This window comes from Paracoccidioides brasiliensis (assembly GCF_000150735.1).
Source record: "Paracoccidioides brasiliensis Pb18 unplaced genomic scaffold supercont2.24, whole genome shotgun sequence".
NCBI classification, from domain to species: Eukaryota; Fungi; Ascomycota; class Eurotiomycetes; order Onygenales; family Ajellomycetaceae; genus Paracoccidioides; species Paracoccidioides brasiliensis.
In genome coordinates this window covers 1-10,404 of record NW_011371381.1, presented here as the reverse complement: position 1 = coordinate 10,404, position 10,404 = coordinate 1, and positions in this window count along the sequence as shown.

The window sequence follows — 10,404 nt, the reverse complement described above, 5'->3', positions numbered from 1 at the left end:
ATTCTCTACAACTGTTTTAAAATAAAGAGAGTGCTATTTACTATCTCTGCAAAGCAATACAATGAGGTGAGTGCAACAATGCAGAAAACTTTAATAGCAGAATGAATGACTATTATTCACTGATGAATTCAGATGTTTAGAATAGAAGTCATTAAGTATGTCAGAGATTGAGAGTTTATCACTTCTGTCTTTACAGATTTTGATCACTCAGTTTTAAAAAATGATCACTGTAATAAGAAAGTGATACTGAATATCATAAAGAAGTTTGAAGAGCTTGACATACAGTTAAGAGAGTAGAAGAACAGATTGACAGATCTCAACATGCATTTAAAGAAGTAAGAGAACTGAATGATAGATTTGAAATCCCAGCTCTGTATTCACAAGTCTCTTCTCAATGAGTGAAAGAAGAAACTAATTACTTATGAGGTTTATTAAGAATGTGCCAGCACCACTCACTCATTCATTGCAAGATTAAGTCTGAGAGAAGTCAGTTGAGAAGTGTTGAGAGTAACAAGCTATCTGTGAGAGTTAATTTTACACATCAGAGTTAATCTAGAGTGTGATAGAACTGCTAGCACAGAGCATTACATATATAATGTAAAGAACAATAGAATAAAATGAGATAATTGACTCATTGCTAGAGAATATGATCAATCTGCATTCTCAATAACAAGTATCTGAAACAGAATCATTATCTCTTTATATGATAAGAAGTAGTCAGTGAGGCTCTGAGTGACAGATCTTATACTTTATAACTTAGATGAGATAGATGTGACTACTTTTACATCATAATTAAAGTTCATGATAACTCTGAAAGAAGAGACAGCAGTTCTCAGAGTGATTTCTCTATATCTTAAAAAGAAAGCTCTGAAGTGACACAATGAGCTATTGTCTAAATGTTAGAATGAGATGACAGTTTCACTTGCAATAATAGTTGATGAGCTACAGAGTGAGTTTCAGCTTTTAAAAGAAGAGATCTGAGATTAAGCTTAGAAATTATGATTCTCATTGAACAGAGTAAGTGAGCTACTACTCATCATCTACATCATCTACAAGATCACTCTTCTACAAGTAGCAGTGATTTCTGATTTAATCATGATCAAGCATTTGTTGTGAGAGAAATTGAAGAGCAGTCTAACTATGATTATTTTTCTCATGTCAACAGAATATCTATATGATTTTCATAGATGTATACATAATAATGAGCTGGATGCTAGATATATCTGAGGAGATTGATAACAGCAACTTCTCAAGTATGAGAAAGAAGAATATCAGATCAAGAATAAATCTCTTATATTTCATCAGTGTGATCAGCAAGCTAAGTTAATCATTTGATCATGACAGCAGCATCAATCAGAAGCAGAAGTTGGCAGAACTGATCAGCAAATCAATTGACAAATTGAGTCAACTGCCTAACTATGACAGCTGTATTAGCTGAAAATAAAAATTAGTAGAACTAATCTGATAGCTCTGCTCAAGCCCACACTCATCAAACTCACATCTACTTTAGTAACAAAGTGCTTTACTTATGAGGATCTGCACTATGCTAACAGATGCTTCAAGGAGATCAGTGACCATGTCATGAATCAAGTAGAATTTGATGATATAGACCTATTATCAGATCTAAAAAATGACTTTCTAGAATCTGATAATGAGGTAGAAAATTAAATGAGAAGATGAGCACTAAGAGACTCTTCTTATCAGCAGAAGCTGCAGCAGCTTCTCTCTCAGAACATCCCATTTTTAATACATAGACATACACATTAGTCAATAGCATTTCAGAAAATGATTAAAAGATTATTAATAGTTTATATTATCTGTCATATATATTTTTGTTTATCCAGATGATCACTCAATGAAGAGAGTTGTTCATGTATGTGAACACTGATGCTGAAATCTCTCTTATTGATATGAAGATAGTGAAACTATTTTTCTTACAGTACTCATCTATCTCAATGTCAGATAATCACTGTATCAGAATCAGAGGCATTGACACAGAGTCAGACACCTTCAATATATATATTAATTCAGATATCATTATATGAAATTAAAAGAGTTTTCTCTTTTTCATGAAGAGTGAACTCTACTTAGTAAAGCATCTAGATTGTAATGTCATATTAGTCAACAATACTCTAGCATCTGCTAGTATGAAAATCATCATGCAATATTGAATAATGACATTTTTCAATTAGTATTCTATGTGAGTAAGAGTCATCTGTGAGATTGTCTGAGTAAGAGAATAAGAGTATTGACTAGAGAGAGTAAAGAAGATTAGTCAGATCAGACAGCAATTCATGATCTGCATCACTCAATTAGTCACAGTCAATTTAGATGAAGAAATTTCACTTTCTGTGTTCTATGCCAGACTACCTGCAGATGTACTTTGAATGATAAAGCTGAGATTGAGAACTGATAAAAGATCAGCTACATTACTGAGTTGCTGCAAGTTATAATCAATTCAAAAGTAACAGTACTCTTATTCACTAATTTAGAAGTCATATCTATCACTGTGCAATTCTGTCAAGTAGTGGAATACATCTTCTCAATAGAGGAAAGAAAACTCACTCACTGATTTAAAACTATTCATCTAGCTGCAACAGATGATGAAGATCAAAACCTGCTAATAGTCTCTGAGACAGTGACAAAGAAGTCTGTAGATGTAGATATATCTTCTCATTTGAATTCAATGAAATGATATGCAGTTCAATTGACAATTAACTGCAGCTGCTGTCTGTTTTAGTCTTTGTTGAAGCAGTTCACAGATAGTACAAAGATGCTATTATGCATTATGAATAAAGTCATCTTTTCAGAACTTAAGCAACATGTTTATTTATTATCAAGACAAGATTAAAGAACAATGAATTAAATACTGAATTCACTTCTGAACAATGGTAGAATTGAGTAAGTTTCTCTTGAGAACAAGAATTCTATCATATCATCAGCATTTATCATATGAAAAAAGAGCAAGCTGATAGTGATTGTCAATCTGAGAAAAATCAATATAAGACTGATTCTAAATGCATACTCACTGTTAATTCAGAGAAATATTCTGCAGTTACTGAGCAGTTATACTCTCTTCTTCTTGATGAATATACAGCAAGACTTTTTCCAGTAATTAATTGAGAAGAGTAACTAATTTAAGATAATCTTTATCACTTCTCATTGTGGGTTAGAGCAATTTCACAGTTATCATCATGTAATTAATAACCTTATCTGAGTTCTTCCAACAACATATGAAGGAAATTCTAGTGTAGTATCTTTGATAATTCACACTCATATATGTGGATGATATAATTATATACTCACAAGAGCTGGATGAGCATCTCAAACGTCTGAGCAGCATGTTTACTGTGTTGAAGAAGTCAAAGATAATAATGTCACTAAGAAAATGCCACTTCATTTATATGTCAGTATCTCTGCTAAGATATCATATTGAGTAGCTGAGCATATTCATACAGAAGAAAAAGATAGAAGCAATTAAGAATTTTACATTCTCTGACTCTCTGAATAAACTAGAAAATGTTGTTGATCTCTTTAATTACTGCTGTGATTTTGCCAATTTCTTTGCTGATAAGATAGAAGCATTGAAGACTCTCAAGACATATCTTCTAAGAAACAGTCACTGCAGTGAAAGTCAAAGAGCTTTATATATCATAAAAACAAAGATGATCAGATACAAAGATTCAATTGAGTATAAAAGATTGATTACAGACACATAGCTAGTATTTGAGATAGTCAAACAAGTACTAATAGACACTCTGATGTGAGTCTATTCTGACTTCAAATGATCTTTCATTCTACATATATATTTCAGCAAGTAAAAAGGTATTGAAGTTACTCTAAATTAGATGAACACAGATGATGTTGAAAGACTTATTCTATTTCTTTTCTGTTGATTAGATACAGTGAAAAAATAATATTGAGTGATAGAACTGAAATGTTTTGAGCTTATTTAAGCACTACAGAAGCTGTCTTAATACTTAAATGATGATTTCAATGTGATTATAGATTAGGTCATACTGGTATTCATTCTATAGCCCTTAGCAATAGGCTATCAGAGTAGCTGACTGGTGAATTGAGTGTTGATTCTGAGCTCATACTTATCACAGATAACAATCTGCTACTGCAAGAATGCCTCACATGTTAATGTTGATGCTCTATTTCAGCTGTGCAACTTGACTGATGATTCAGAGAATATTAGTCTGAATGAATAAGAGAATATCTATCAAATTATCATCAATCAGACAGAGAGACATTCAGATATGAAGCCAGCAAACATATCTTTGACAGATATGTGTATGATATCTACTAGTCAGATGATGCTCACTGATGAGATTAAGAAGTAATTATGCAGAAAACTTTCTCAGAATTCAATATTAAAGAAAATTTTCCACAAAATGAGTCAGAAGAACTGATATCATACATTCATAGTCCAGGATGAGCTTCTATATTTTGACAGTACTTGTCTCTGCATTCTCAAATCACTCATGCAGAACATATTTAAATTTGTCATGACACAGCAGATCATCTAGATCTGCATAAAACAGAGAAGATTATTTATCAGTCATTTTTTCTACCACATTCTCAAAGAAGAATTCTAGATTACATATCATAGTATCTCAACTGCCAAGTAGTCAAATCACTGAATCATATTTGTTGAAAGAAGACACATTCAATTCTATTACTCAAAGAATTATTTGAGATGCTTTCTATTGACTTTATTACTGAATTATTTATCAGCAATAGCTACAACACTATTCTGACTACAACTGATAAGTTCTTCAAGATGATATTATTTTGATCATTAGAAAGAAAAAGTGAGATGCATCTCAATGAATGAAAAGCTTCTACAGCAAGATGATATGCTATTGACAGCTGCCACTGGCAATTATATCTGACTGAGATCTGAAGTTCACCTCTCACTTTTAAAAAAGTCTACTTAAATTGATGAGTATTAAAAGCTGAATAATGATCATCTACAATTTACAGTCAAATGGTCAGAGTGAGTGCAGTAATATAACTGTCAAGATCATGCTATAAATACTTCTAATGAGTGAGTATGAGATGAATTGGAATACTCTGCTTCTGCAGATAGAACAGATTCTTAACTGAGTTATGACTCATTCTACCTCAATCTCATCATTTCAGCTTATGATAGAGGTTAAACCATAGTGAGTGCTAATTGCTAATGGGGAGGAAGATGGTATGACAATGAAGTTTATAGCAGAGTACAAAACTCTGTAAAAAGAAGTTCTCAAGCAATATATGCTCATTCAGACAAGAATGGTAGAAGTTTTTGACCGTATCCACTAGCTATCTGACCTTTTCATAGAAGACTGAGTGTTTCTTAGCCTTGCTAAGAAAGCTTAGAAAGATTATATCATGAAGAAATTATTAAAATTATCACTTCTATATATAAATCTATTTTGTGTTTTTGAGAAAATATCTGATATTGCTCTCTAACTGAAGCTACTATCTGATTGATAAATATATCTCATGGTCTCTATGATTTATCTGAAAAAGACAAATTTAATTAGAGCAGACACTTATCACTCACTGTGTGAACCAGTAATAGTCAATGATTAGCTGCAATTTAAAGTTGAACAGATTATGAAAAAGTGAATCAACAATAGAAAATCTACCTTCAGATCAAATGAAAGAAATACAATAATCTCATCTGAAAACTCTTGGGTAACCTCTCATAGGACTGCTTTGAGCTTGTCAAGGCCTTTATGGCATAAAAACTGCACAGGCGACCATGTAAAGAATGAAAAGAAAAGAAGATGAGAGGTTTATGATAACTAACAAAAGAAAATCTGAAATAATACATCAAAATGAATAGAGAAAAAGCATCTAAATCTTTTTTTTAAACAGAGGGACTGTAGTATTTCATCTCTATTCTTCTACCCTTTTCTAATTCATTTAAAGGTCTTAATTTTTTTTATATTTTCTATTCTATATGATTGCTCCTATTATATAGAGTGATCATTTTATGTATATATAGTAGAGCATGTGCTCATCTTATTAGAAGAGAATCAGACATGATTTATGCTATCTATTTAATTGCTTATATACATCATAAGCAGTAAATCTTATTATCTTCTTCACTGTAGATTTATGAAGTTGAGAATGATTTAGATTACATATCTATCTCTTCTTCTCAGCCATTCTCATCAAAGAAAATTCAAAAGCTAAATTATCAAATTAATATTATGAAAAATTCTATATAAAGTATTAGAGATACTCTTAATTTGAAATCACTTATTTTGACATGTTGTTTGAACAAGATATTTAAAGTAAGTCTAATTTATATGAAATTTAATGAGTAATAGATCACTGAATTAGAGAATTTTCTCAATATTAGTAAATACTACAGAGCTAAAACAACTTATCATTATATTTAAATAGAGAAAGTTTTCACTTTTAAAAATGTCAATAGAAAAATCAATAGTGTAAAAATAATAAAGCTGAAAAAATAGAATAAGAAGTAATAAAGACTTGAAGTTAATCTCATAAAAATTGACAATAACTCACTTATATCACTAACAGAAGAGGAATTAAATCAATTTAAAGATAACACACATACTGAGAATGATGTAGATAATCTTTTTATTATAAATTAGCTTTTGATTGTTGATATAGAGTGTAATAATGAGAATGTGATTCAAGATTTTTATCATTTTGATGTAGTGCACTCACATGAGGTGTGGGTTGCACAGTGGCATGATTACTAGGTAACTAGTGACTCATCAAGTCTTCATCAAATTCATATTTCCTTCTCTCTCTAGGTAGGCCACTTCAACCCGCAAGAATGCCACCAAATTACAATAAAAATGCAAGAAATAACCTCTGTTCATCATGAAGCTGCTTGTGTATTTGATGTTTCTTGTACGACTCTTTATCACTGACTTTAAGATACGCTAGCCAGAGCCTCTTTACGCGCGAATTCAATTAAATTAACCCAAGCTTAACAGGTTAGAATTGCTCAATGAGTACTGAATCTAGATAAACAAGGATTAACTCCCCAGCCGGCATTCATTGAGAATATGGCTAATTTTATTCTTACCTCTAATTCCCAGTCTTTAACCCCCACCTGAGTAGGAAAAAATTGGGTATTAAATCTAATTAAACGCCATGCATAGCTTCAATGCAGTTATTTCCACCACTTTAATTATAACAGAGCCAGATGTAAGGGAGGATAATAGAGTTTATTCAAAGATGGTTCAAGACCCCGAGGTATAATCATGAAATTTAGATGGATATATATATAGCATTGATGAGACTGGTTTAGTGCTAAGTACTATGACATGGCAAAGCTTATACAGTCTGGAAATTGAGAATGAGTCATTGTGATTGATGCAGTCAACATATTGAAGTGAGTCTTATCTCTTTATATTATTCTTAAGAGTAAAGATATTTAAAAAGATTGATTTGATAAACTTTTAAAGAACTAAACATTTGATATGAGTTATAATAATTGAATTACAGATGAAATAGATGTAACAACATAGAATAAATTTCATTTAAATTACTCAATAATGTAAGACCACTGGGCTAAAAGTGTCATGACTCAATTAAAACATGATAAAATAAAAGATAAAAGCTCAATTTATCTATCTAATTAGCTGCAATAAGAATATTAAACTAAGAATTAAAATATAGAAATAAGATAAGCAGATTAATATATATAGATGATTAAAAATTAAAATGAATCAATCTAAGTAATTGAATATGATTAAGAGTAAAACAGATCAATTTTATTTTATATTATCAGTAGCAATGCTATAATATTATCTTTTGATTTAAAAAAAGTATTTGTTTTTAAGCAGCTATACAAAATACAAAAAAAGAGTAAAATAAAATTCATTAAGATTATCAGTAAATCAAATATCTTAGTTTTTATTCATTAGATTTAATAATACTTTTTTTAAAACTTAGTTAATTTTAGAAACTTTAATTCAAGAATACTTTTATTTAAAAGTTTTTATTGAAATTAATCAGTCTCTCAATTTTTTTTACTATTTAAATAAGATTTAAAAAGTTAATTATTGAAAATGTACTTTTCTTTAAAAAGTAAATATTCATTAATAATTTTCGTCATCAACCTACAATACTTGATTTAAAAAATGTAAAAATTGAATTACTAAGATATTAATTAGATCAAAACAATTCAGATAATTTTCAAAAACTTTTATCAAGTTATTGTTTAAAAAAAACACATTTGAGCTCTTTATAAACTCTGTCAATTTTAATTTCCCTTCGTCATATTAAGTATTTTCTCACATTGCTCTCATCAAAGTTTACTTCAATACAGTAAAAAGAATATCTATGAAAAGTAAAAAATATATAGTCTAAGATTTCTATATTCAACCCTCATAGACTATAGATTAAAGATTGAAACTAGCTAAGTATAGTCAAGAATCGAAGCAAGTTAGAACTAAGTACATACTTATAAAGTATCTTATAGAGTTAAGCTTTAATCAATTCTTTAACAAGCTTAACAGAACATAGTTAAAACTCAGTTATAATCAATTAAAGCATTAACTAAATTTAATAAAGCTCTAGTACAGAAGGTATTTTAGTAATATTGAAAAATTTCTCTTAGAATTTTAGTGTTTTTTTCAAATTTCTTTTTAAAAAGTTAAAAAAATCTTACTTAAATTCGACTTTTTCTTAAATAAAAAAAATTTAGATACTGAATCTACATCTATTTTGAAAAATTGAGATATACACTAGTTGTATAAAGAAAATTTCTTTAATAAAAATAGAATTAATTAGTTTTTAAATATTTTTTATATAAAATATTATATTTTTTTACTAATTTTTCTATCAAGAACTAGTATTTCTTTTATGATTTAATCAGAATTAAAATTATTAGTTTTTTACTTTTTTTATATCCTAAAAACTATTTGTAAAGATTTTATTAGTTTATCTTAAAAAAAATCATGTTCTTATATCATAGTCAAATGTAAGAACTGTAAGAAAAATCATATATCAATAGTTTTAATTTATTCTTTCTATTTCAAAAATAAAAAAAAATAAAGTTTTAAGAGAGAATTAAAGAGATAAAATAGTTTTTAATAAGAATAATATAGATTTTCAGTCAAGAAATAAAATTAAAAGAAAAAATTCTCAAGTAGAAAGTTGATCAGAAACTAGTTTTCAGTAAAAACTAAATAGACTATTAATTTAAGCACTTTTACAAAAATATCTAATCTTAGATTTCAAAAAGTAATTCTTATAAAAGTTGTTATAATCAATAATAATAGTAAATTATAATATTAAAGAAAGAAATTTTTTTTATATAGTTATTTAAATATTTGTTATAATAAAAAAAATAAAAAAGTAAAATTTTTTTTCTAAAATTATATTTTTACAGAATAATATAGAAAGAAGTAATATTTTTATTTATTGTTATTAAAATATAGCTTTTATTTAGAAAATTAATTTTAATTTAATATAAAAATAAAATTTATATACTAAATATCAATTTTAAATTTTATATTCTAGCTATTAATATTTTTTATCAAAGAAAACTTAAGTTAAATCTAAAGTAAAAATATACTCTAGAAAGAGTTTAAAATTTCAATTTAATTTAAGATATAATATGATATCAAATTTTAATATTCTAATTAGTGATATTATAGATGAATTTAATCAAAATAAATCTATTAAACTAATTAATATTTATAATAAAAAATCTTTACAGGAAAATAAAGAGAGTTAAATAGTGAATAGAGCTTTTACTATCTTATCAGTAAATAAATAATCAATAATAAGTGAAGATTTTAATACTCATCACTCATAATGAAATGATAATTATACTCAGTCTATAAGATTAGATAAATTAATAGATTGACTGATCTTGTAAGTATTTAATTTAATTATTGAATTTAATAAAGAAGTAAATTATAAATAAAATTTATCAAAAAGATCAATTATAGATCTAATCTTTTCATCTACAGAACTACGTGAGAGAAAATTATAAAATTGATTTATTAATTTAAAAAAAGTATCAGGATCAGATCATAAAGTTATTTAATTTAATATACAATTAAATGATAATAATGTAATTGAGAATTTATTATTATTTAATCAATACAACTTTGAAAAAACCTAATAAAAAAGGAATATAAATCATATAAAAGCATTGAGGAAGAAAACCAAGAAAAGCTTTCATAAGATATTAGTACTAAATTATTAGAATATATATTAAAGAATAAAATAATATTAATAACTAATGTTATACTTTTAAGTATCAAAAAGAATATATTCAAAAAGTATCAATCAAAGTACTCAAAACTCTAGTAGTCTGAAGCTCTAATTGATAAATGCAAATAACTAACTAGAGCTAAAAAATATTAAAAAAAATTTAATATCTGTGAACATATATGAAAATATTGT